We start from the raw sequence: 27,008 nt of genomic DNA on the forward strand, positions 1-27,008 counted from the left end.
GTGAACCAGCCACCCATCCCAACACTAGAACGTGCTAGTAACTTCCACTGACTGCACACACTGATTCTAACACCCTCCCTCCTTGCAAGAAGTAACCATCTTCCTAAATTTTTGTCTTTCTCTTTAAAAAATAGTCGTTATCACCCATTTATATTCCTAAACAAAGTCCCTCTTTAGTTTGAGTTGAGATTTTCTCACTCTACCAGCACCGGTGGAATGGCTGAGCCATCCTACCAAACCATCGATTCAGTGAGTTCCTTACAATCAATTTACAAAAGGAAAATGTGAAAAGTTCTTTCAAACATTTTTTTATAGCAAAACCAGCTCTAGGAAATGGGTGTGTTGTGCTTTTAGTGGGTTTGTTAATGATGCGGGGAGGAGCCTTCAAGGTAAGAATGTCTAAGTGCCTGTAAATCACTGAAAATGGTTCTGCCTCCAATCCTACTTTCATTAGGGGAGTAAGTGTATAGTCCATTACCAGCCTTGGCTTCCCCATCTATGAAATGGGAACAACAAATTAGCTCATCTTTTTATTGAAAACATAAAAAGTGAGAGCACGCGAGAGAAGCAATCTCACTGCCTAGCATCCTAGAAAGATAAAACGAGCTTTCCCATCTTCTCTTCTTTCTGTCTGAGGCTGAGAAAGATGAGTTTCTCTTCTTCAAAATGTCGACAAATCGGCGCAGGGCCATTTAAGGGAAAGTGGGCCGGGGCGATAATAGCCCAATTGGGAGTTTGAACGGCAGAAGGGCTGGCTCCCTCTCCGTGCCAGAGGATGGGCAATTACTGTGAGGCATTTTTCGGGCAAAATAGAAGGCAGAGAAATAGCAAGTAGGAGCCCCAATTATCGGGAGTCATTCTCAGGACGAAAAACACTGTCTCATTCTCCTGCAGCAAACTGTCGGCAAGACGTGGGGCGGTTAGAGTGGTTAGGAGAAGATGGTGGAGATTCAGCAGGGATAATGTCTGGCCTTTCTTAGTAGGGGTGGAGGAGGACGGATGGATGGATACTTTGAAAGCCGGTGTAGCTTGCTTCTCCCTCCTGGCTGCTGTGGGGCACAAGTATGGCATTTGATTCTCTGCATTGTTTCCATCTCCCACACCTTGCCCCAACACAAATAAATCAAGGGTTCTTTCCCTCTCTGTGCTTCTAGATAGGCAAACAAAAAGGACAGTGTGTCTCCAGCCACCACAAGGGCTTTAGGCAGTGGGGTGTTGGTAAAATATTTAACAGCCGGCTCTACAAAGAAACCCTGATTTGCAGAGTTTGTCAATTTCTTCAGTGTAAATATTCCCATCTGACATCACCGGATAGAGTTTGGAAGAGACAGGCAGTCGCATACCGTTATAGAGTAGTTCTACCACCCAGAAACGATAGATAGAAATAACCTCAGAAGCACAGATCATAGTAAAACTTAGACAAATAATCAGGATGTGGTGAGTTTGGAGTGTTTATTATCTTTGCTTTAATATGATTGATTTAATCGTAACCTTATTTAAGTTAATTTTTAATGGATGGTTGAACACCCGGCTTGCCAAATTCCTGTACTTGCGCTGGTCGGCTCTTGGGAACCTGCTCGAGCCGGCTGCAGCTCACTGCCTGCTTGCAGAATATTCTCTGTTTGCTCAGGGCCCACACACTCCTGTGTGCTTGTCATTGTTACATGATGTCAATCAGCAAATTTATCACTTCGTGATAAAGGAAAATCAATAGGCACTTTCCACTCTTCTTCCTGAAAAACAGCCTTCCAGGGGACCCTGGGAGATTTTGTTTTCAGATCAGGAAAGTGGAGTTCACTGCATTCCCCTGCCTGGAGCTTATATTTTAGATTGCAAGACTGCGGCCTCATTCTATGCCCATGTGTTCATTCAATAGCAAACCATGAATGCCTACTGTGTGCCAGCCTCTGGGAGAGGGAGATGGTACGAACTCAGTTACAGGCATTCTTCCCTTTCCAGAGAACCATCAACTCAGGAGCAGATGGCTGGCAAGAAGGCAGCTTCAGCCTCCATGGGTTCCTGCCCTTCTCTATAAATCGGGGTTCCTCAGAAAGCCTCCCTTTGAGGACTTGCACTTCCCTCTTGCATCTCCCATTTTCTAACAAGATTTCTTCCCTTTGATCCCTAGACTGTTCCTAAGTTAGCTGATAGACTTAAATATAAAAAATACTCCTACAACTTCATTGCAGAGCTACTGCTTGCTAACTATGAGATTGACACAGATTAGAAACCTGAGAAATACAAAGTGTTGGTGAGGACGTGGGGACACAGGAACCCAGCTGCATAGCACATTCTGGCATGACTTAGATTAAGTCTACAAATACTTCATGCCCCAGTAATTCTACTGCTGGGCATAGAGGACAGGTACATCCCTACTCAGGTCCCTCTTTCTTGCTTCCTGGGATCACCGAACCAATAAGGGTCTAGGATGGGCAGAGAGCAACGCTGATGGCTTTCTTTGCTTTCATCCACCTCCTGAATCTGTGTCACCTGCATAAAACCCATTGAATGAGAGAAAAGATAAATTTTCTAATTTTAATTTTTTATTTTTTTAGAGGTAGAGTCTCTCTGCTACCCAGGTTGGAGTGCAGTGGTGTGATCACAGTTCACTGCAGCCTCAACCTTCTGGGCTCAAGCAACCCTCCCAGCCCAGCCTCCCAAGTGACTGGGACTGAAGTTGTGCACCACCACACCTGGCTAATTAAAAACAAAACAAAACAAAACAAAAGACCTTTTTTTTTTTTTTTTTTTGGTAGAGAGGGGTCCGGCTATGTTGCCTAGGCTGCTCTTAAACTCCTAGCCTCAAATGATCCTCCTGCCTTGGCCTCCCAAAGTGCTGAGATTTCAGGTCTGGCCACTGTGCCCAGCCCAAAAAGAATTGTTTTAGTTCCCTTTTAGCAACCATAATAAAATTTATTGAGCACTTACTATGTTACATGTGTTATCTCATGGAATCCTCACAATCATTCTAAGAAGGGGATATATGTTTCCTCCCAATTGAAAGTCAAGGAAACTGGGGCTCCGAGACCCATCATTTCTTGCCCAAGGTCACATAACCAGTAGGTGCTGGAGCCTCCTGGGGTATCAGCCCTTTCTGAACCTAGAGCCCATGGGCCCTTTCCCCTCACTTGTCAAATTGAGTTACAACTCTCTGTTTATGGGTTCTTGAGGGCACGATCTGGGTACGTTCACTGCCTAACCATAGTGTCTGGCATGCTATAGGTGCTCAATAAATGTTTTTTGTTTGTTTCTGAGACAGGGTCTTGCTCTGTTGCTCAGGCTGGAGTATAGTGGTGCAATAATAGCTCACTGCAGCCTCAACCTCCTGGGCTCAAGCAATCCTCCCACCTTTTGGAGTAGCTAAGACTATAGGTGTGTGCCACCACACCCAGCTCATTTTTGTTTATTTTTTGTAGAGATGAGGACTTGCTATGTTGCCCAAGCTAGTCTTGAACTCCTGACCTCAAGTGATCTGCCCACCTTGGTCTCCCAAAATGCTGGGATTACAGGCATGAGCCACTGTGCCTGGCCTCAATAAATATATGTGAAGTTAGCAAGGGGTTGAAAGAGAACATTTTTCCTCATCTTGCTATTGGGAGGATTAAAGGAGATAATGGAAACAAAATACTTAACACGTGCTCAACAATTTTTTTAAATTAGCTATATGATGGTCTTGATCTTCCTGCAGACTTATAAATAACCAGGTTTTTGGGAAAAGTCCCAAGCATAGGGAGTTGGGGATTTGGTGAGCAGAAGAAAATACAGTGTGAGGAAATTTTCAACACTGAATTGTTGAGTCCAGGAGCAAATGCACAAATCATGGACCCATACAAAATCAGGCCTGGCAACAAACATTCGAAAAAATGCTCAACATCACTAATGATCAGGGAAATGCAAATCAAAATCACAAGACACTAATACCTGGATGTCTGGTTCCTGGGCCACTTCTTACTGCCACCTGGTTGTCCCATGAGTATCATTTCTCTCCAGAGTGGGAGAATAACTTGCCTACCCCATCAGATTTTTCTCTGACTTCCTTCTCTACTTTCCTTTCAAGGGCTGGGGAAGAACCAGGCTCCTAAAATTTGACTTGAGCATCCATTGGTGAAGCTGCTTTCCTAGAAAAGAACTGGGTCCAGAGCCTCCCGAAAACTTGAGGACTCTGTGTAAAGGTGGAGCAGGGGCCATCCCTCCATGGGGACTGAGGCTGTCTTCTACACGTGGCTTAGAGGTCTTATGGCTTCTTTGAGGTCACCTCTGGGCTGGATGGAGCTCTGGGAGGAGTCAGAAGGCTGTTGGTGATAAAGAATACAAACTATGGCAGCAATTTGTCAAGGACACCCAAGTCCTGCAAGGCTGCTGGTGGCAGCCTCTGGGGAGGAAGGCTGAGCACAAGGTGGTCCCCTAAACTGATGGGCACGGGGCAGCGAAGGGATGGAGGAGGGGGAATGATGGGGATGCAGGAAGTCAGTCCAGCTGCTGAGAGCAACTCTGTCCTCTCTGTGCCTCTCTTGCAGAAGGAAGGTCCTGTCGCCAGCCTTCCTTCTGTTCCTTGCATGCCCCAAGCTTTCTCCTGCTATGGGCTCTTTGTCCTGCGGTTCCTTCTGCCTAGAACACTGTCTTCCCAGATCATGGCAGGCTCCTTCGCATCATGTGAGTCTCTGCTCAAATGTTATTCTCTCAGATCAGTGAATCCAAAGTCATCTCCCAGTCAGTCACTTCCTAGAACATCCCCTTTCCATTTCCTTTGTAACTCTCAGCACTATCTGCAGGGAATTCCCTCATTTTTTGTGTGACTTTGGGCAGTTTCTTAACCTCTCTGTGTCAAATTTTTCTTATCTGTAAAATGGGCATATTAGTACCCATCGCATGAGACTGTAATGCTGATTAAGTGAGATGATATATGTAAGGTGCTCCAAACACTGCCTGGTATGGAGTAAGCAGTAGAGAAGTGTTAACAATTATTGCTATTATTACTATTATTATTATTATTATTGTGTTTGATCCATTGTCCTCTATCCCCAACTAGAACATCATCTTAATGAGGACACATACTTTGTCGTTCCTGTATTCTAATGCCTGGTACAGGGCTTGGTTCATAGTAGGTGCCCAAGAAATATTTTCTGAGTGAATGAATGAATGAATGAATAAAAGTTCTAAAAGAAACTAAGCCACAGTTTTAATGAAACCAGGCAATGGGTATTAAAAGCATTGGGGTTTGATTAGGCTCTTGGATACATACATGGAGGTAGGCACAGTGAAAGCAGGAAGCTGGGGCAACTCCAGATGCCTGTCCCTGGGGCTGGGCCCTTCTTTCAGGTAAGGAGGCAGGAGGAGGAAGGAGCTTTCAGGACATGGGGGGAGGTGCAATGTAGATTTAGAGGGGGTTCTGATGGGGCTGTAGGTTCTCCTCAGTTCTAGGAGCATTTGCTGTCTCAGGTATGCAGTGGATCTATGATCTGGAAGGGACTCCAGAAGGAGAGGAGTGAACTCAGGAACCTCAGTTTATCCTCTGCCCACCTGCCATCTTGCAGAAGAGGAGGCTGAAGTCCAGCCCCAGGATTAACCCAGCATCCTGGCAGCAGGGTTGTGTCAGTCCTTCCCTGGCCCCACATCTCGGGTGTGTGCTTGGTCTTCGTGCAGCATTGGTACCTTCCTAGAATTGAGCTCCTCCCTTTTCACCCTGGCGGTGGGTAGTTTAGGGGTCTATTTGGAAGATGTGACCTGAGGCTCTATACAGGAAACCCCGTGATCCCTGAAAGGTCAAACCTTGGACTCCTGGAAGACCTTCTCAAGTGCTGGAATCCATCTGCTGACATTTGCCCTCTGGGCCTTCACTGTGACCAGACCCCAGGAGACAGCAATGGGGCAGGGCCTGGAGGGGGAGGGGCCTGTGCCAGCCCAGGTCACAGGCAGTAATGGCGATGACCCCTCTGCTTCAAGTGACAACAGCAGCAACAGTAACAACATAACAGCACTGATTTAAATATTCATAATACTGGGCCAGGCATAGTGGCTCACATTTGTAATCCCAGCATTTTGGGAGGCTGAAGCAGGAGGATCACTTGAGCCCAGGAGTTCAAGGCCAGCCTGGGCAACATAGTGAGACTCCGTCTTTTAAAAATTTTAAAAATTAGTCAAGGTGTGGTGCTGCACACCTGTAGTCTCAGCTACTCAGGAGGCTGGGGTGGGAGGATTGCTGGAGCCCAGGAGGTCAAGGCTGTAGTGAGCAATGTTTGTGCCACTGCATTCCAGCCTGGGCAACAAAATAAGATCCTGTCTCAAAAAAAAAAAAAAAAAAAAAAAAAAAAAAAAAGATATTTACTGAGCACTTACTCTGTGCCTGACACTGTCCTAAGGGCTTTAAAATATTACTCATTTATTTCTCACAAAGCATATGACATGTATGTTAGATAAGAGAATCGTGGCAAAGTCAAAGTTCCTGAATTGGATAATTACATGGTGGTGATGCTGTGATTAGGAAATGCACCCTAAGAACTTCATGGTGAGGGGATACAAGGCTACCACTTGCAAATGGCTCAACAAAATGAAGTAGATAGGAACGCAGGTAGATGAACTGATATGGAGAACAAATGTGTCAAAATATTAGCAACCGGGGAATACAGATAAGAGTATGCAGATAAGAGTTCACGGATCCTGCAACTTTCTGATAGGTTTTTACATTTTTTTAATAAAAAGGAAAACTAAAAATGTAAGGACAGCACTAATACTGTCCCCATTTTACAGATGGGGAAACTGAGGCACAGAGAAGTTAGCACCTATATTAGACAATGTAGAAATATCAGCTGTTTTATTATTTACATATGATGAGGCCAAGGCTCAGAGACACTCTGTAACCTGTCCACTGTCACATAGCAAGAAAGTGAGTGAGTGACTTTGAAGGGTTCTATCTCTCTGACCTGCTAAGGTTACGTGGACCTCAGGCTGGCTTGGCTGGGGCAGGGGCGAGTGACTGGACTCTCCCCATGCCTTCAAATGAGGCCCCTGGTGTCCTCCCAGCCTTGTCGGGCCCCTTAAGACAGGGCGAATCTTTGTGGAGCCCCTTTCCTCCCTCCCTCCTTGCCCCTGCAGGAACCTCTCCTGGGAACCCTTGCAGCCCTCCCTGATCTCCCCCATCCTCTGTGCACCAGCAGCCCCATCGGAGGGGCTTGACAGGGTGGGGATATTTGCCAGCAAATACAAGCTATGTGTTAAACACTCCGCCAGCAGCTTCTCCACACCCGGCAATGTTTGCTCAGCAAACATCGCTAATTTTCTGGTTTCTTGGGCTGTGCTGGAGCCCCCAGAGCAAAGCTTGTTGTTCATCAGCTCCGCTGACAGTTCCCTGTCCCCATGGCCACCAAACAGGCTCGGGGCGCAGAGTTGAGATCTCCTCCCAACACAAAGTCCCAAGAATATCTGTGGGGAGAGAGAAGGCTTCTCTGGTTTTCTGGGACAGCATCTTTAACCGGAATTCCTCTAGTGCTGGGATTCTGGGATGTAGGAGAGGGGCTTCAATTATTTCTTGACCTTGAGTGTGTTTGGGGAGTTCTTCTCCTCCCTTCTGGTCTCGGTCCCATCCATCCCCCAAGATTCAGGAAGCCAATTCATTCCAGTTCATATCCATCCATCCATCCATCCATCCATCCATCCATCCATCCATCCGGTATTTTTTGAGCATCCCTTGTGTGTCAGGGAGGGCTGGGTGCTGGTGAAACAGCAGTGCATATGACCAGCCTGACCAGCATGATTTCTTGCCTTCCTGAAGCTGATATAATAAAGCAGTTAGAGGCCGGACGCAGCGGCTCATGCCTGTAATCCCAGCACTTTAGGAGGCCAAGGTAGGCGGATCACCTAAGGTCAGGAGTTCAAGACTAGCCTTGCCAACGTGACAGAGGGAAACCCCGTCTCTATTAAAAGTACAAAAATTTACTGGGAGTGGTGGCGGGTGCCTGTAATCCCAGCTACTCAGGAGGCTGAGGCAGGAGAATTGCTTGAACCCAGGAGGCGGAAGTTGCAGTGAGCTGAGATCGTGCCACTGAACTCCAGCCTGAGTGACAGAGCAAGACTCTTTCTAATTAAAAAAAAAAAAAAAGCAAAAAGAAAAAAAAGCAGTTAGTAAATAAATCAACAAGGCCATTCGAGAAGGTGAAGAAAACAAAACAGGGTGATAAAGCCAGTGCTGCTAGCAAAGGTGGCCAAGAAAGCCCTCCTGGAAGATGGGTTATGTGAGCTCAGCCAGTACAACTGACTTTTTTTCCCCCTCAGGCTCTGTATGGTTCAGCCTGGCACTGTTACAGGCCCTGTCTTTATTTAAAATGTTGATATCTTGTTCATCATAGATTTTTAAAGTGTAAATACAATTTACATAACATAAAATCCATTCTGACCATTTCAAAGCGAACAATTCAGTGGCATCTAGTGTATTCACAATGTTGTGCAATCATCACCGCTATCTCACGGCAGACCATTTTCATCACCCAAAAAGGAACACCTTATCCACTCAGCAGTCACTCCCCAGTCCTCCTTCCCTCTCCCCTGACAATTGCTAATCTGCCTCTGTCTCTGCGCATTTGTCTATTGTGCAGTCATAGAAATGCAATCTGCGGTCCTTTTGAGTCTGGCTTCTGAGTGTAATGTCTTTGAGGTTCATCCATGTGGTAGCACGTGTCAGTGCTTCATTCCCTTTTATGGCTGAGTCATTTTCTTTTGCATGGATAGACCACATTTTGTTTATCTGTTTATCTGTTGCTGGACACATGGTTCAGCATAATTTTTGTTGTGGTTTTTCATTTTGAGTTTTAAAAATATCACATCAAAATTGCATCGGTCTATGGAAGAGGGTTTCAGAGAGAAGGAAACCTGCATAAGGGCCTTGAGGGGGGATTATGAGCTTGAAATCATTTTGGGGGAGGGAGCTCCAGGCAGAGGGAACAGTCAGGGAAACCCCTGAGGCAGGAGTATGCTCTGGGCAGTGGAGGAGCAGCAAGAAGCCCAGACTGGCTGGAGAGGAGTGAGCCGAGGGAGACAGTGTAAGACTAGGCAGGGGTGGAGGGATACAGGTGAGGGTGACAGGTGGCTGGACCAGGTAAAGCTCTACAGGCCAGGGAAGGGAGTGTGGATTCCATTCTGAGTGTGAGGGAAGCCACTGGTTGGTTTTGAGTTGGTGAAATTATGCAATCTAGTTTCAGTTTGCAAAGCTCACTGGCTGCCCTGAGTAGGTGTGGACAAACAGGAGGCAGGCAGGCTTGCTGAGGGATAGTGCCAGGCAAGGAGGTGAGAAACCATGGGGGGTGGGCTTGTACCAGGGTGGTGGTGATGGCAATGGACTTGGAGAGAGCTGTCAGCTGCCATATAGATTTTGAATGCATAGAGAGATGATCCATTCATCTATTCAGTTGGCAAGCAATTACTGGGCACTAACTATGTGCCTGGCAGTGCTAGATACTAGGAATATAGGCAAAAAAACCAGACAAGGACCCAGTCTTCATGGAGCTCACAGTCATTAAGCAAGTAATTGCAGATATGCTCAGCTATGAAGGCCAAGGTGCAGGCATTTTGGCACTATCGATCTATGGCTGTTTCCGGAAATGGAATCCATCGCTCAGAGGAAGGCCCGCTGTGTCATTGGGAGATATGCCAAAGAAAATTCTGCTGCTCTCTGATGATGCGATCAACCAAGGAGTCATTCCCAGTGTCCTGCAACATGGCAGCATCCTTGGGATAAACACTTTGAAGGGGGAAACAACTGCTTTGGATGGTTGTGTTAAAAAAAGAACCCGGGACTGGGCGTGGTGGCACACGCCTGTATTCCTAGCACTTTGGGAGGCCAAAGTGGGTGGATTGCTTGAGCTCAGGAGTTTGAGGCCAGCCTGGGCAACATGGTGAAACCCTGTTGCTACAAAAAATACAAAAATTAGCTGGGTGTGGTGGCAGGCACCTGTAGTCCCAGCTACTAAGGAGGCTGAGGTGGCAGGATCGCTTGAGCCCAAGAGGTTGAGGCTGCAGTGAGCTGTGATTGTGCCACTGCGCTCCAGCCTGAGTGACAGAGTGAGACCCTGTCTCAATGAAACAAAACAAAACAAAACAACCAAAAAGCAAAACACACACACAAACAAAAACCAGGACTCTCCACCCATCAGCTCCTCTCCCTCTCTGGTCTGTAGAGGAAATCTGGAGGCCTGCAGGGAAGCTGGAAGAGGCCCATTAGTTTCCACCAAGCCCCGTTCCCTCAGCTGTCTTCGGCCGCAGCCAGCTCCTCTGCAACCGATGATGAGTCATGGCAGGGGGCTGATTTGGAAGAAACGAGGCCAGGAGACCCCTCAGCTCTTGCACAGGAGACACCCCATTAATCTTTAACAAACATGAAGTTCCATGAGGCCGGGCCCTCAACTAATGAGGCCTGGTTTCCCAGGGACGCCCCCGGGGAAGAGGAATTAACCACCAGAGGTACCACAAGCAGGGAGTGGATCTTCTGAATGAGGGCGGGTTTTTCCCTAGACTTGCTCATCAGGGGCCACCCTGACAGTTCCCCCATAGACTCAGGCCATACATACCACTATTCTCTGAATATGCTTCTCTATAGACACTTCCTTTTAAAAACAGCCTTACGGAGGTGTGATTGACACGGAATAAATCGCGCTTATTTAACGTGTACAGCTGAGTAAGTTTTGATATATTATACAACCACGAAGCCATTGTCACAATCAAGGCAACAAACATATCCGTCACCTGCAAAAGTTTATTCTTTGTAATTCCTCCCTCTCATTCCTCTCTTCCATCCCCAGGCAACCACTGATCTGCTTTTCGTCACTACAGATGAGTTTGTGCATTTTCTAAGGTTTTATGTAAAAGGAATCATACTCCTTTTCTTTTTTTTTGGTCTGTCTTCTTTGCCTCAGCATAATGCTTTGGAGAATCATCAATGTTCATCATTGTTCATCCCATCAATAGTTCGTTTATTTTTATTTATTTTTAATTTATTTAAAATTTTATTATTATTGCTTAGAGATGGTCTTACTCTGTTGCCCAAGCTGAAGTACGGTGGTGCAACCACAGCTCACTGTAGCCTCCAATTCCTGGTCTCAAGCAATCATCCTGCCTCAGCCTCCTGAATAGCTGGGACTACAGGAGCACCCCATCTCGCCCAGCTAATTAAAAAAACAATTGTGTAGAGATGGGGTCTCACTATGTTGCCCAGGCTGATCTCAAACTCCTGCCCTCAAGTGATCCTGCTGCCTCAGCCTTCCAAAGTGCTGGGATTATGGGCATGAGTCACCACGCCTGGCCCATTCCTTTTTATGGAGGAGTAGTATTTTGTTGTATGGATATACCACCAGTTTGTTTATTGATTTCTGTGTATCCATCAGGACATTTGTACATTCATTCTCCTTTTCAAAAAATAAATGTATAATTTTAGAATAGTTTTAGACTTAGAAAGATTGTGAAGACAGTACAGAGACTTCCTATATAACCCCACTCAGTTTCCCTTGTTATTAACATCTTAAATGGTTCATTTGTCACAATTAATGAAACAATGTTGAAACACTGTCATCATTAACTAAAGTCCGTACTTCACTGAGATTGCCCCAGTTTTTACCCAATGTTCTTTTTCTGTCCCAGGATCCATCCAGGATCCCACGTTACATTTAGTTCTCACGTCTCCTGAGGCTCCTCTTGGCTGTGACAGTTTCTCAGGCTTTCCTTATTTTTGATGGCCTTGACAGTTTTGAAAAGTACTGCTCAGGTATCTGGTAGAATGTCCCTCAATTAGGGTTTGTCTGATGTTTTTCTAATGACTAGCCCAGGGCTATGGGCTTTAATGAGGAAGACCACAGAGCTGGATTGCCATTCTCATTACATCATATCAAGGGTATGTCCACTATCATCATGACATGCCATTGTTGGCACTAACCTTGATCACCTTCCTGAGGTTGTGTTTGTCAGGTTTCTCCACTCTAAAGTTACTCTTTTGCCACTCTTTCCATACAGTATTCTTCAAAAAGAAGTCACTATGTGCAGGCTACTCTTAAGAAGCAGGGAATTGGCTAGGCATAGTGGCTAGAATCTGTAATCCCAGCACTTTGGGAGGCTGAGGCAAGAGAATCTTTTGAGCCCAGAAGTTTAAGACCAGCCTGGACAATACAGTGAAACCCCATGTCTAAAAAAAAATTAAAAAAATCAACTGGGCATGGTGCTGTGCACCTGTAGTTCCAGCTCCTCTGGAGGCTGAGGCAGGAGGATCGCTTGAGCCTGGGAGGTTGAGGCTGCCAAGAGCTAAGATCACACCACTGAACTCTAGCCCGGGCAGCAAAGCAAGACCCTGTGTCAGGAAAAAAAAAAAAAAAAAGAAAGAAGCAAGGAGTTATGCTTCACTTCCCTGAGGGCTGAGTATCTACATAAATTATTTGGAATTTTTCTGCATGGCGATTTGCCTTTTCTCACCCATTAATTTATTATTCAATCAGTTATTTGTTTATGTCAGTATGAACTCATGGATATTTATTTTATACTTTGGGTCATAATCCAATTCTACTCTATTAATTTTGTTGCTCAAATTGTTTCAGGTTTGGCCATTGGAAGCTCTTTCAGTTGGATACTGTATCACATTGACATGGTCTCATTATTCTTTCTCTGTGTGTGTGTGTGTGTGTGTGTGTGTGTCTGTGTCTGTGTTTGAGCACTTTATTACTTGCTGGCATGACAAGATGCTCCAAGCTCATTTTGTATATCTCCTTCCCCAACTCCAGAATGAGCCATTTCTCCAAGGAATCCTGGTTCCTTTTCTTGGAATAGTACTAAGACAAGATCTGGGCACTAAACTGTGCTCATTGCTTCTGGGATGTTGTGTCAAGGCCCTGTTGGCTGACAGAGCAACGAAATGTAGGCATGCATACATCTCTCTATCTCTCTCTTTTTTTTTTTTTTTCTGAGACGGGGTCTTACTCTGTGGATGACGCTAGAGTCTAGTGGTGTGATCATAGCTCATTGCAACCTCAACCTTCTGGGCTTAAGTGATCCTCCTACCTCAGACTCCTGAGCAGCTGGGACTACAGGCATGCATCACCAGGTGTATAATAATCTACCTGGCTAATTTTTAAATTATTTTAGAGATGGGGTCTTACCGTGTTTCCCAGACTGGTCTTGAACTCCCAGGCTCAAGTGATCCTTCTGCGTTGGCCTCCCAAAGTGCTGGGATTACAGGCATGAGCCACTGTGGCAGTGTCTCTCTCTATTTTTATATGTATCTATCAGTATCTATATTAAGCTGAACAAGAGTTCACACTGATGTCACCAATGCTGATGTATAATACTTGGATCATTTAGCTTCCTCCCCTTGCTTATCTGAAACTTTTCACTCCGACAATGAGAATTCTGGCTCCCACCATCTGTCTTCCATTTGCTTAATTGTTTAATTCCAGTATACATGTATAGTGGTTTCAGAATTGTTAACCCATATGCTTGTGGGAAACAAGCTTATCAACTAGAATACCGTGCTTGCATACAGTTCCTTTTGCCTTTAGTTGTTTTTTTTTTTCCAGACAGGATCTCACTCTGTCACCCGGGCTGGAGTACAGGCATGATCATGGCTCACTGCAGTCTTGACCTCCCCAGGCTCAAGTGATCCTCCCACCTCAGCCTCCTGAGTACAGCCTCCTGAGTCTACAGGTGAGCGTCACCATGCCTGGCTAATTTTTCTATTTTTGTAGAGACAGTGTCTCATTATGTTGCCCAGTCTGGTCTCAAACTTCGGGGCTCAAGTAGTCCACCCATCTCAGCTTCCCAAAGTACTGGGATTACAGGCCTGAGCCACTGTGCCTGGCCCCATTTTGAGTTAACTTTTGTGAATCATATAAGGTCTGTGTCTTCCCTCTTCTTGTTATTATTGATTCATGTATTTATTTTTAGCATTTGGATGTTCAATTGTTCTAGCATTATTTGTTGAAACAAATGATCTCTTCTTCATTGAATTGCCTGTACCATTGTAGAAAATCATTTGACTGTGTGTGTGTACAATCTACCTTCTTTAGAATTTAAATTTACTTTCAGAAGAAACTTTACAAACTTACCAGCATCTCTTGCCATAAATATAAGATTTTGAAAATAAAATAGAAATGGATATTATGGTTAAATACTCTGCTGTCTGCCATGATTTTGGGGCTGGGGCTGGCAGCATCATCACTGAGGGGAGGTGAGTGTGTGTGTTAGAGAGGTGTTCATGTGCGTCCGCTATCTCGTCCAACAATTCAACTCCTGGGTAGATATCCAAGAGAAATGAATGCTTATTTGCTTAAAACATGTACAAAAATATTTATAGTAGCCCAAATTCCACTAACAGGGGGGTAAAACAACAAATTGTTGATGGAATGCTATATAATTATAATATTATGTATAAATAAGTATATATTACATATTACAGTATTATTGTATAATATAGTTATTACTGCATACTATATATGGTTTGACTGTGTCCCCACCCAAATCTCATTTTGAATTGTAGCTTCCTTAATTCCCATGTGTTGTTGGAGGGACCTGGTGAGAGGTAATTGAATCATGGGGGCAGTTCCCCCATGCTGTTCTCAGGGTAGTGGAAAAGTCTCACGAGATCTGATGGTTTTATAAGGGGAAATCCCTTTCACTTGGTTCTCATCCTCTTCTCTTGTCTGCCACCATGCGAGACGTGACTTTCACTTTCTGTGTGATGATTGTGAGGCCTCCCCAGCCACATGGAATTGTGAGTCCACTAAACCTTTTTCTTTTGCAAATTGAGTTTATCAGCAGTGTGAAAACAGACTAATACAATATATATAATGTATATATTACACTACAATATATACTATACTATATAGCATAACTTATAGCATATTGTATAATACCTATTATACTACAGTAAATATGTAGTAGTAATATAATAATATATAGTAATAAAAATGAATAAACTACTGATGCATATTGTATTAGGCTATTCTTGCATTGCTATAAATAAATACCAGAAACTGGATAATTTATAAAGAAAAGAGGTTTAATTAACTCGTGGTTCTGCAGGTTGTACAGGAAGCACAGTGCTGGCATCTGCTTGACTTCTAGGGAGGCCTCAGGAAGTTTACAGTCATGGCAGAAGGTGAGCAGTGAGCAGGCACGTCACATGGTGAAAGGAGGAGCAAGCGAGGGTGGGTCACTTTGAAATGACCAGATGTAGTGATAACTCACTATCAGGAAGACAGCACCAAGCCATGAGAGATCCACACCCATGATCCAAACACATTCTACCGGGCCCCAGCTCCAGCATGGGGGACTACAATTCAAATTGAGATGGGGGGGGGAAATACCCAAACTATATCACATACAAAATGGATTAATCTCAAAAACATTATACGAAGCTGAAGAAGCCAGAAACAGGAGTTCACCATGTATAATTCAATTTCAGTGAAGTTTTAGAACCAAAAAAACCAAGTCTACATTGATTGCCATTGGAACTGCACCTGGCAAGGCAGAACTTGAGACAGGAATGTGGCAGGCTGCTGGGTGGAGGTGGGATAGAGGGTGATGTAATAATAACAAGGGGGAACATTTACTGAGTGTGAACTCTGTGCCAGCCACTGTTTTTTAAGACCTTGTATGTATTAATTCATTTAATCTTCCCAGTAACTTCATGAGTGAGTACTGTCACTATCCGCATTTTACAGTGAAGGAAGCTGAGGCACTAGGAGGTCAGGCCACTTTCCCAAGGTCACACAGTGAAGTCAAGAAGAAGTAGGATTCACACATGGCCTATCAAGTTCCTGCATTTTTCCACTCATTGTGCTGCTTCTTGAAGAAGCAAAAGAGAGACTGTTGGGGTTTAGTGGCAGAAGATGGAGTTTTGGAGTCAACAAGCTCATTGGAGTCCTGACTGGGCCTCTTGCTACCTGTGTGATCTTACGCAAGCCTCTTAACTCAATTCCTCATGTGAACAATGGTGCTACCAGTCACTCCTACTATGTTGGATTTGGGGATGACACCCAGCATGTAGCCACAGCCCAAGGAATGGTAGTAAGAAAACAAATCATCTACATTTCTATAGCTATGCTGGGATTGCTTTTGGAGTTATAACTAGTGAGATTACTTCTCATTTTGTGGATGTGGAAACAGAGGCTCTGAGATGAGAAGGACTTTCCCAATTTCATCTGGCTGAAATTCACAGCTTCTGGCTCCTAGTGCAGTCTAGCACATCTCCAAGGGAAGTGTAGAAAACAGTGAGCCAGGAGGGGCTGCAGAGAATTCTCCCATGTCACTAATGTACCCTCTAAGATTTTCTAACAGGACAGCACAATAGAAACAGTAGCCATAGAATGAGGTAGGAGAGATGATGTCAGATGAATAAGAGGGGATATGGAGAGGTGTCTTTCATTCTTTGTTCACTTATTTATTCATTCCTATTTATTGGGTGCCACTGTCCAGGCATCAAGCCATAGACTGAGGAGGTAGTAATCCCTACCATCATGGAGCTTATGGTTTCGAGAGGGAAGTTACTCGAGCAATTATACAAGTAAATGTGAAATTCTAGCTGTGGCAAAGTGTCACAGAGGTGAGAAACACGATGCCATGCGCATCAAAAATAGGAGGGTTTGACTTGGTCGAGGAGATCAGGGATGGTTTCTTTGGGAAGGCAATACTTGAGCTAAAATCTGAGGGAAGAGTAAACCTGTGGAGTAGTCATCAGGATTGTTCATAAATATTTGATTCCTTCTCTTCGTCCAAGGACATGCATGGTAGGGTTGCACTTTCCTGCCCCATTGAACCCAAGAATGGTCATTGCTTCAACCAGTGAAATGTGAACAGAAGCAATGGCTCACTTCCAGGCAAAAGACCTCAGAGACAGTACACATTTTGCAATGTTCTCTTTTTCCTCTATCATAGTTGCTAGCAATGTTTCAGATAGTGCTTGCCCAGGGGCCTGGATCCCAGAGTGCAAATGAGAGTAAAAATGCAGGGCAGAATGCCCTGCTAAACCATGACAAACATGGAAAGCGTACAACTAAAGGATGCAGTGATGAGTTTGCCATTCATTCAGCAAGTATTTAGAATGCCTACTGTGTCCCAGATACCAAGTCTAGCAGACTCATCCTAGATGGAATGACGAAGGGGCGGATGGTATCTGAGCTAGGCTCTGAACAAGACATAGGATGTCAACTGCTTTAGAAGAAAGGCACTGGGGAAGGCATTTCAGGCAGGATAAATATCACTTGCAAAAGCGCAGGTATATGAAAACTATCAGCTTGTTGGAGAGACAGCTGGAGGAGTGCAAACTGAAGACAGAAAAGCAGGTGGGGCAAGGCCTTGAATGCCAAGCTAAAGAACTGGAGGCCTTTCATCTGAGAGCCATAGGGAGTCACTGAAAAAGTTTGAGCTGAGGACAGCCATCAGAGAAGCTGTTCTTGAGGAACTGGCTAGGACGCAATGCCCTATGATGGCAAGGGTCTGAGAGTACATATGGGAGCACATTTCAGGTTGGAGAACTGTTTGAAAACTGATTCTTATAAATTGCTCGGAGGAGAGAAATGTCCTAGAGGGCTGTGATCATTGACTTAAAATGTTCAAAAATCTCCAAGTGGGTGGGTGAGTGAGTGGGAATCACGGGTAGTCTAAGAGAGCAAAAGTGGGTTCAAAGATAGTGATGGCTGGAAGGTAGATTTGTTCCAGCAAGCCAAACTTCCTGACAATGATAGCAACTATATTCATTTTCTTTTGCTGGCCTAACAAATTACCATAAACGTAGCGGCGTAAAATGACACAAATAGATTTTCTCATAGTTCTGTAGGTCATAGTTCAGATGACCTTGGCAGGTCCCCTGCTTAGGGTTTCAAAAAGCCAGAATCAAGGTGTCATCAGTGCTGCATTCCTTCCTGGAGGCTCTAGAGGGGAATCCATTAATGTAGTTGGACAAATGCAGTTCCTTGCCATTGTAGGAGTGAGGTCCTCATTTCCTTGGTGGCTGTCCACTGAGGGATTGTATTTGCTCTTAGAGGTTGCTCACATTCCTTCCCATGCTTTCCATGTGCTCCCCACATCCCCTCCACCGCAAAAGCAGATGGCATTTTTCTCATGCTTCACCATGCTCAGGCAGGTGGAGACAAATTTGATTTCTTTTTTTGCCACATCTCCCTGACTCTAGCTAGAGAAAATTCTCTGCTCTTAATTTGTCATATAATTAGATTATATCTACCATCTGAGTAATCCAGAATAATCTCCCTTTCTTAAGGGCGAAACTTTAATTATATCTGCAAAATTCCTTTTGCCATGTATTTACAGGTTCTGGAGAATAAGATGGGGGCATGATAGAATTTACTACAGCAACACAATAGGCTGCTTCAGGTTGGTAGTGAGCTCCCATTTCTGGATGGCAATAAGTATTCATTCATTCACCAAACATTCACTGGACACTTACTCTTTTTAATGTCATTCTGCTTAAATTCCATTGTGTATGTTATTAATATGGCTTCACCAACTTTGTTTTTGTTAGTATTTGCCTTGTACTTCATTTAACCCCTTTAGTTGTACACGTTCCGTCATTTCTTTAAACAACATATAGCTAATTTTGTATTTTATCTGACTTGAGAATCTCAATCTTTTAATGGATACATTTAGACCATTTACATTTATTGTAAGTTATGTGGTTATAATTATTTCTGTCATTTTATTTCTTATTTTCTGATTACTACACTTTATTATACTGTGGTATATGTGTGTGTGTTTCTGATTACTATACTTTTTATTTTCTCTTCCCCTTTTCCCTTCTCTGCTTTCTGTTGAATTGATTGAGATCACTGTTCCTTTTACTGTTTTGGAAATTATATATTGTATTTTTTTTTCCTTCTAGTGATTCTACAATAAAAAAATTCTTATTTGCTTGTGCTTATTTAACACCTATTCAGTGCCAGCCTAGTTGTAGTTATGCCTTCAGTTGGCAATTCCCTTTTGAGATTGTTGGAGAAGGAACTGCTACCTTTGGAAGAAAGAAAGAATGAGCTCTAGAGTCCTCTTGGCTTTAACATCTTAGGATTTTAAAAATCTGTAATTCTAAGATTTTAAAATTCAGTAATTCTCACACTCTCTACATTTTATTCTAATATTCTATTAGTTTAATATTCTAAAATTCTGTGGTTCCCTGTTCTTAACATAATTCTGAAATTTCAAGGACGTGAGACACCCTATATCTAGTACTTACAAAATTAATTAGTTTACTATTTTAGAATTTTTTAATTCTAAAGATTTACTTAGGTTTTAATTAAATTAGTAGTTCAAAATTACCTAGTTAAAACTAAGGTTTTAAAATTTTCTCTTTAAAACTGAAGGTTAAAAGGAGTTTCATTTTTAAAGCTTTCTCTAGTTCTAAAATTCTGTGGTTCTAAGTTTCCTATAAAGCTAGAATTTTAGAGTTTATTGGTCTAATATTTTAGATACGGAGTCTCACTCTGCCACACAGGATGGAAAGCAGTGGCATGATCTCTGTTCACTGCAACCTCTGCCTCCCTGGTTCAAGCGATTCTCCTGCCTCAGTCTCCCGAGTAGCTGGGACTACAGGCATGTGCCACCACGCCCAGCTATTTTTTGTATTTTTAGTAGAGACGGGTTTTCACCATGATGGCCAGGATTGTCTCTATCTCTTGACCTCGTGATCTGCCCGCCTTTGCCTCCCAGAGTGCTGGGATTACAGGGGTGAGCCACCATGCCTGGCTGAATTCTATAATTTTAGATGTTATTGTTGAGTCTTCTAAAATAATATGGTTCTAAATGTCTCTTGAGCTAGTTTTTAAAATTCTCTTGCTCCAAGAGTCTAAGATTCAATCTTAGGTCTCTTGCAGAATCTGCGTCTGGTCTCTGCCTAGGTCTCTTGCAGAATCTTGCAGAATCTCTGAGGAAGCTGAAGCCAATCAGTCTACCTTCCTCACACTTGATCCCAGTGCAACCAGCTTTGTCCCAGGTTCTCCTGGGGCTGACTAGTCCAGCTCTGGATTAAAGCCAGGCTCTGGCACCTGGCCCTGGAATAGTGTTTGAAGATCAGCAGTTTCATGTGGCTCCATCACAGGCCAGGTCTCCCTAAATGCAGTGAGGCCTGGTTCCCCTGGACCCATGAGCCCTCAGTATCATGGAGGTACTGAGCAATTTAATGAAGTGGCCAACATCTGGTTGATGATGGGTCCTTTACAGAGTATGACACAGGACCAATAAGTTGTGCTGAGAGTTGCTTAGATGGCAGGTTCTTGTACCTGTGTAGATGGAGATATGACATGTTTCTTCCACAGCCTTTCCACCTTTCCTATTTTGAAATACTGCCTGGAGCCAGTCCTTGCTAAAGGCCAATTTTCTTCTCCATCTACCTACAATTTATGGTCCTTCCAGATTGCTATCTTTGCTAGGTAATAGAGATGAGTGAACAAGGTAGGTGATCATCTTGGAGCAAATAGAGAAGTCAAAGCAATTTCTTCTCATCCTACCAGTTTCTTCCTTCACATTCCTTACATCTCTTGGAGAAAGCATATCAGGCAGGAGTTTTTCAGTTGCAAAATCAGGAACCCCACTCTATCAGTTAGAATTATACTTCCTTGAAATGCAAATACAGTAGCTTAAATAAGCAAAGTGTTTATTTTTTGTAAGTATTAAGAAATCCAAAGATAGGCATTGCATTTGTAATTCAGGCAGGAAAAAGGCAAAAGGGCGAAGAGCTTTCTTTTAGGGTCTTGTCTTTTTATTTGAGAATGACATTTCTCCCAAGGAGTCATTACCCAGAACTGGGTCACATGGCCCCTTAGAGGTACAAAAAGTACAAACAAGTGTTTCAGACAGCTGCATTGCTATACGAAATGCCAATAGCATTGGAAAGGGAAAATGAATTCTGATAGGTGACCAGCAGCATCTGCCACACCAATTAAAACTTATGTAACTGGAAAACAACTCTGGGTATATGCAGGCTTCAGGCATAGCTGAATCCAGGGGTTCAGTGTTGCTAGATATAGTGGTTACTCTTTGTGGCTCCATTCTTGGTGGCAAAATGGCTCACAGGCTGGGTATGAACCCAGTACTATAATCCCAGCACTTCGGGAGGCCAAGGCTGGAGGATCACTTGAGCCTAGAAGTTCAAGACCAGCCTGGGTAACATAGGGAGACCCCATCTTTGTTTTAAAATAAAATAGAACAACAACAACAAACAATAACAACAAAAATGGCTACCAGAAGCTGCAAACTGACATTACATTAGTTTAGCAATCCCAGGAATTGAGAACACTCTTTTTTTTTCTCTCTCTCTCTCTCTCTGATAGTTCCAGCAAAAAGTCTAGACTTGTCTCATTGTCCTGGCTTGGATCACATGTCCATCCCTGGATAATCCATTATGCCTGGGGACAGAGCTTGTGGTAGAAAATATACTCTGATTGGCCACGGTTGGGCAATGTCTCTCCCTTGGAGCTTCAGGGTAGGGTCAGCCTCATTGAAAACATAAGGACTGAGACCAGGTGAGGACCAGGCACCACAAAGGAGAAGGGATATTGGGCAGGTAAAAGTCACTAGTTCCCACTCGGGCATGTTCATGTGCTTTCTTCATTACACCAAGTCAGCATCAACAGAGGATCAGCCAAGTTATTGGACCTTGAGTCACAAGTCACAAGGTTTGGGTTTCATTCATTCATTCATTCATTCATTCACCCATTCATTCATGTATCAAATAGTCCTTACATTTCCTGTGTGATTCAAGCTGGCCATACTCCTTTCCAATGGCTTCAGTGTCCCTTCTGGCATAGGAGTAGATATTCCCATAAAATCCCATAATTTTTAAAAGTGTGAACCCCAGCTCAGACACTTTTGTTTCATTCCAGGTTCTGCCACCTCTTTGACCTTGGGCAAGTCACTCCCCCATTTGGATCTAAGTTTTCCCAGTGTCCATAATTCCACCTACTTATTGGTTGTTGTGAAGAGGGTGAATGAGATCATGAATATGACGCACGTACCTGGGTCCTGGGCTATAGTTAGCATTTCCTATCTGGTGTCTATCATCATCATCATCAGCAGCAGCAGCAGCAGCATCATCAGCAGCAGCATCAACATTGTTACCTGTCTCAGGACCCTGGCCAGGAATACTTTCATAGAATTGCAAAGCATCTCAATCAAAAACAAACCACCAAACACCAAAGTTCAGTACCCCCTGTCTACCCCTTGTCCTTCCCCAATCACCCCCTTTTACGTTTTTCCTGGGCCAAGAAAAGAGTCTCCCTGTCCTAGGAGCTCTGGGGACGGTACGCTGACCCCTTCTTTAAATTCATCTCCCTCAGTATTCCAGGCCCGTCCCTGTTGGAAAAAATGACTCTCACAAAAGATCCCTCAGCAGCAATTATCTAAATGGGAGGCTTCGAGGGGGAGAACCATTTAGAATCCACTTCATTGCAGGATTAGCTAATTAATTAACGGTTTCACTGACAACTCGTTGGAGAAGTGTATGTTAAACAGGAGCACAGTGGGGCGTGATTTATAGACTCTGACACCCCCCCACCATCCCTGGCCTCTCCACCCGGGCTCCCTCCTTCCCATCCACCCCACAGCCCCTACCCTTCTGCTCACCCCCAGAGCAGGGAAACCTGTGGGGACCCTCTTACAAGCTCCCTCTGGAGTTCCAGGTCTGGGCTGCTGGCCGAGGGGGACCCTGTGGAGATGACAGAAGGGCAACTGACGAGGGGGTAGGCTGGGGAGACAGGAGACAATGAAGAGATAACAAGAGGGCTGAGGCCCCAGGGGTGGCTGCATCTGCCCCTTGCCCCCAGCCCAGAGCCCCTCCATCTGTACCCATCCCGGCACGTGGGGCCCTGTAGGCACCTGCTGGCCGCTGCTGTTTCCTTGCTCCTAGAGTTCAGGGCTTTCCAGAGCCCCACTCACTCTCTGCTTGGAAGAGACAGCACTGTTCGGGGAGCCCAGAGACTTGGCTTTGCCTTTCTTTTGGGAAGGGGGTTTTCAGAAGACGTAAACTAGACTAGGAACTAACGGCAGGATGTCAAAACAGGGCGAGGAAAAGGAGAAGCCAGAAGTGAGGACGATGGACAAGAAGCCAGTGGGAACATCCTGGACGAGGGTTTCTCAAAACACACCCCATGGGCCACCTGCATCAACATCAATGCGGTGGCACATGAAACACACAAATGTCTGACCCAGACAGATTTCAGAGCAGCCCAATATCAAACCCTGGTATGAGGGCTGGGTATCTGACTTTTAACACCCTGATTCTGAATGCCATGGATGTTTAGGAGCCTGACTTAGGGCCAGGTGCGGTGGCTCACACCTATAATCTCAGCGCTTTGGGAGGCCGAGGTGGGTGGATCACTTGAGGCCAGGAGTTCGAGACCAGCCTGGCCAACATGGTGAAACCCTGTCTCTATTGGGGAAAAAAAAAAAATAGCAAAAGAAATCAGCCAGGTGTGGCAAAGTGTGCCAGTAATCCCAGCTACTTGGGAGGCTGAGGCAGGAGAATCAGTTGAACCCAGGAGGCGAAGGTTGCAGTGAGCTGAGATCACAACATTGCACTCCAGCCTGGGGGCCAACAGAGTAAGACTCCATCCCAAAAAAAAAAAAAAAAAAAAAAAAAAAAAAAAAAAAAAAAAAAGCCTGACTTAGAAGCTTGCTAAAGGAAAACAACAAATTTGCTGTATACTGAGAGCCCACAGCAAGGCAGAGCCTGCATTCCAGCTTTGGATCCTTTCTGCTACCAACGAGGTTCTAATTTCAGCTTCAGGGGAGCTGGGGGGAATATGGGAGCCCCGAGGCTGCAAACAAAACGTTCTTAATGTAGACAAGTATTTTTCTGGGGAGAGGGTCTGGAGCTTACATAATGCTTAAAGGGGAACATAACCCCAGATAAGGTTAAGCATCTTCCAGTTAGCTTCTCTGAGCTTCAATTTCTTTGGCTGCGATTCTAGAAGAATCACCTCCATCTCACACACCACGGGGGAATGTGAGCAAAAACACCAGCAGAGATATACATGCTCTCCGACGCAAGGCATGAGGTGCCTCAAAAGGGATCCTCTCACCCTATCCTTGGAAGATCCCATTTCTCAGTTATTAGGGGTTTGGTCAGCAGTACCTGAGAGAGGAAAAGGAGGAGGGAACCTGGGCTGAGTCATGTCACCTGGGGAAATTCTCCAAGGAGGAATGCATCACAGGGGAATGAATGGGAATCACCTTGCTAGGGACTCCCAGGGACAAGGGTGGATGGGAGAAAAGGGGCCACACCTGCCAGAGCCCAGCATCGAGGCATCTGGAAGGGAAGGAAAGGAATTCATGGTGCCCTATGCATCTCCATTTTATAGATGTGTAAACAGAGGCATTACGAGATTAAGTGATAAAGCCAGTAAATAATGGAGTTCCATAAATGTTTGATATATTATAAACATTCAGCGAATGCTTGAATATCATAAAATATATATCAGAAGATTAGAATAGTTTCTGGCACATAGTAAGGGCTCAGTAAATGTTATTATTATGCATCATGTTTACCTATATGCATAGACCCCACTAGATGGCTGACCCATTTACTGGTCACAATGGCCTCCTAAGGTATCTAGTGTAACGTTCTCCACTGCATAGGCAGGAAACTGAGAAGGTAGGGGACTGATTCTCTTCTAAGGTCGCACAGCCTAACCTTGGTGGAGCCTGTCTGAGTGTTTCTCTCTATGTGAAAGGACAGGTTAGGGGTCCCAGCCTGGCCTCATTGGGCACCCCAGAACCCATAGACCAGAACTGTGCTGCCAGGGCTGACATTGTGTGACCTTGAGGCCAGCTTCTCTCCGTGTCATCTGTGAGACCCCTTCCAGTCCTCTGGTTTTGAGCTTTTTTTTTTTTTTTTTTTTTTTTTTTTTTGGAGACGGAGTCTTGCTCTGTAGCCCAGGCTGGAGTACAATGGTGCCATCTTGGCTCACTGAAACCTCCGCCTCCTGGGTTCAAGCGATTCTCCTGCCTCAGTCTCACGAATAGCTGGGATTACAGGCATGTGCCACCATGCCTGGCTAATTTTTGTATTTTTTAGTAGAGACGGCGTTTCACCATGTTGGCCAGGCTGGTCTCGAACTCCTGACCTCAAGTGATCCACCTGCCTCGGCCTCCCAAAGTGCTGGGATTCGAGGTATGAGCCACCGTACCCGGCAAGCATTTTATATAAATACATATATATACACACACATATATACACACATACACACACACATACCTACATGCATATTATACATATACATTCGTTTTTCTTTTTTAATATATGAGAAGGGATCTCACTATGTTTCCCAGGCTGGTCTTGAACTCCTGGGCTCAAAGTAATCCTCCTACCTCAGCCTCCCAAGTAGGGGACTACAGGTGCTTGCCACCATGCTCAGCTGTTCTGCTGTTCTTCACTTGATCTTAGCCAAAAGGCCAAGAAGCGATTTTGCTGCTGTTCTTGTTGTAGAGAAGGGGGTCTCACTATGTTGCTCAGGCTGGTCTCAAACTCCTGGGCTCAAGCCATCCTCCCACCTCGGCCTCCCAAAGTGTTGGGATTACAGGCCTGGGCCACAGGCTTGAGCGCCCGGCGCCAGGTGCACCCTCTGGTTGTCAGGTGGGGAGGTGGAGCTCAGAGAAGTCCGGGCACTTGGCCCAGGTCACACAGCACATCAGGGCAAGCGGAGGAGAACCTTGACCTCCTGCCCTCCCCTCCTCCCCAGCTCCCACCACCCCACCCCCACCCCTTCCCCAGCTCGAGTTCAAGGACGCAGAGGACGGGAGGGGGTTAAAGCCCATTCAAACGCGCAGCGCCCCCCGCCCCCGGCTCGCCCCCCACTCCCCGCCGGCCGCCCGCATCTGGGCGCGCAGAGGAACAGATTTCGCGTTTCACACAGCGCACAATGGCCGCCCTCAAAGGCGCGCCGCCCGCATTGTTCGGCCCGGCGCCCGCGCGTCCTACCTCCGCGCGCGAATTAACCCCCGTCACCCCGCCATTGTCGCCGCGCACTTCGGGGCCGGCCACAAAGGCGCCAGAAAACCCTGCCGTGTTCGGAAGGGTGGAGGGGTGGGGGGTTGGGGGGGTGGGGGGAGGGAAGCAACAGGGACTGGAGGGAAGGGGGCACTGGAGGGATGGGGAGGGCTTGGAGGGGAGGGAGGCCACCGGGGAGAGGGGGCGGACGCAAACTGGATGGGGGAGCCTGGAGCAGGGCGTGGGGGCGCAGGCTAGGAGAGGGGGCGCTGGGAGTAGGCGGATGGGAGGGAAGAAGGGGGTGCACAGGCTGGGAGGGGTGGGGGGCTCTTACTGGCTAGAAGGGCTGTCGGGGGCGCCAGCTAGCTGCAGGGCGGAGGGGCTTGGAGGCTGCCTGTCCACCCCTCTGTCTTCGGGTCTCTGATTAGCCTCCTTTATCTGTTCTGTCTCTGGCTTCTCTGTCTCTTCCTCCGATCATCTCTCTCTGTCTTCTTTCTCTTGCTGTCTCTATCTCTGTGTCTATTTTTTCTTTACCTCTGGTTCTTCCTCGCTTTCTCTCTCTGCCTCTGATTATTTGTCTCTCTCCCTCTCTCTCTATCTCTGTATCTATTTCTTCTTCTCCTTTCTTTTTTAATTTAGGGGCTTGCACACACACGCGCGCGCACACACGCGCCTTTCACTTGCTCCTCCATGGTGGCAGAAATCAGACCCATTGTACAGATGGGGAAGCTGAGGTTCAAAAGATACACCCACCCAGGGCCACACTGTGATTAGAGGCCCTCTGACTCCTGGGCCTTTGCACCCATCTATAGGAGGATGGCCAGACCTGGTTGGTGAAATTGAAGTACCCCCCCTACCACTCAAGGTCATCACCTTCCCCAAAAACGAGGCCACAGCTGCATTTGAATCCTCTTCCAGTGCTGGCAAATTACCTTCTGCATTTAGCCTGAGTTACTCATACAGCAAAGTGCCCTCAGGCCCCAGACTCTGGGCCTGGCTGGGGAAAACGAATAATGCCCATGCCCAGGCAGTATTTGCCATATGCCGGGCAGCA

At 45.5% G+C, this 27,008-nt stretch overlaps 1 long non-coding RNA gene across 2 annotated transcripts; it reads right to left on the reverse strand.

The window, feature by feature from the left end:
• Nucleotides 1-914: 914 nt before the first annotated feature.
• On the reverse strand, nucleotides 915-26,668 carry LOC126931536 (uncharacterized). Of its 2 annotated transcripts, XR_007717865.1 has the most exons (4): nucleotides 26,289-26,668; nucleotides 22,591-22,672; nucleotides 21,984-22,112; nucleotides 915-1,049 (listed from the first exon to the last, which is right to left on the reverse strand). It is a non-coding gene; the product is annotated as an uncharacterized LOC126931536 (long non-coding RNA). The 2 variants fall into 2 exon arrangements; XR_007717864.1 differs by lacking the exon at nucleotides 915-1,049 and having other exon boundaries at nucleotides 21,988-22,099; nucleotides 26,289-26,667.
• Between the last annotated feature and the right edge of the window lie 340 nt (nucleotides 26,669-27,008).

Source organism: Macaca thibetana, chromosome 11 (assembly GCF_024542745.1).
Source record: "Macaca thibetana thibetana isolate TM-01 chromosome 11, ASM2454274v1, whole genome shotgun sequence".
Taxonomy (NCBI): Eukaryota; Metazoa; Chordata; class Mammalia; order Primates; family Cercopithecidae; genus Macaca; species Macaca thibetana.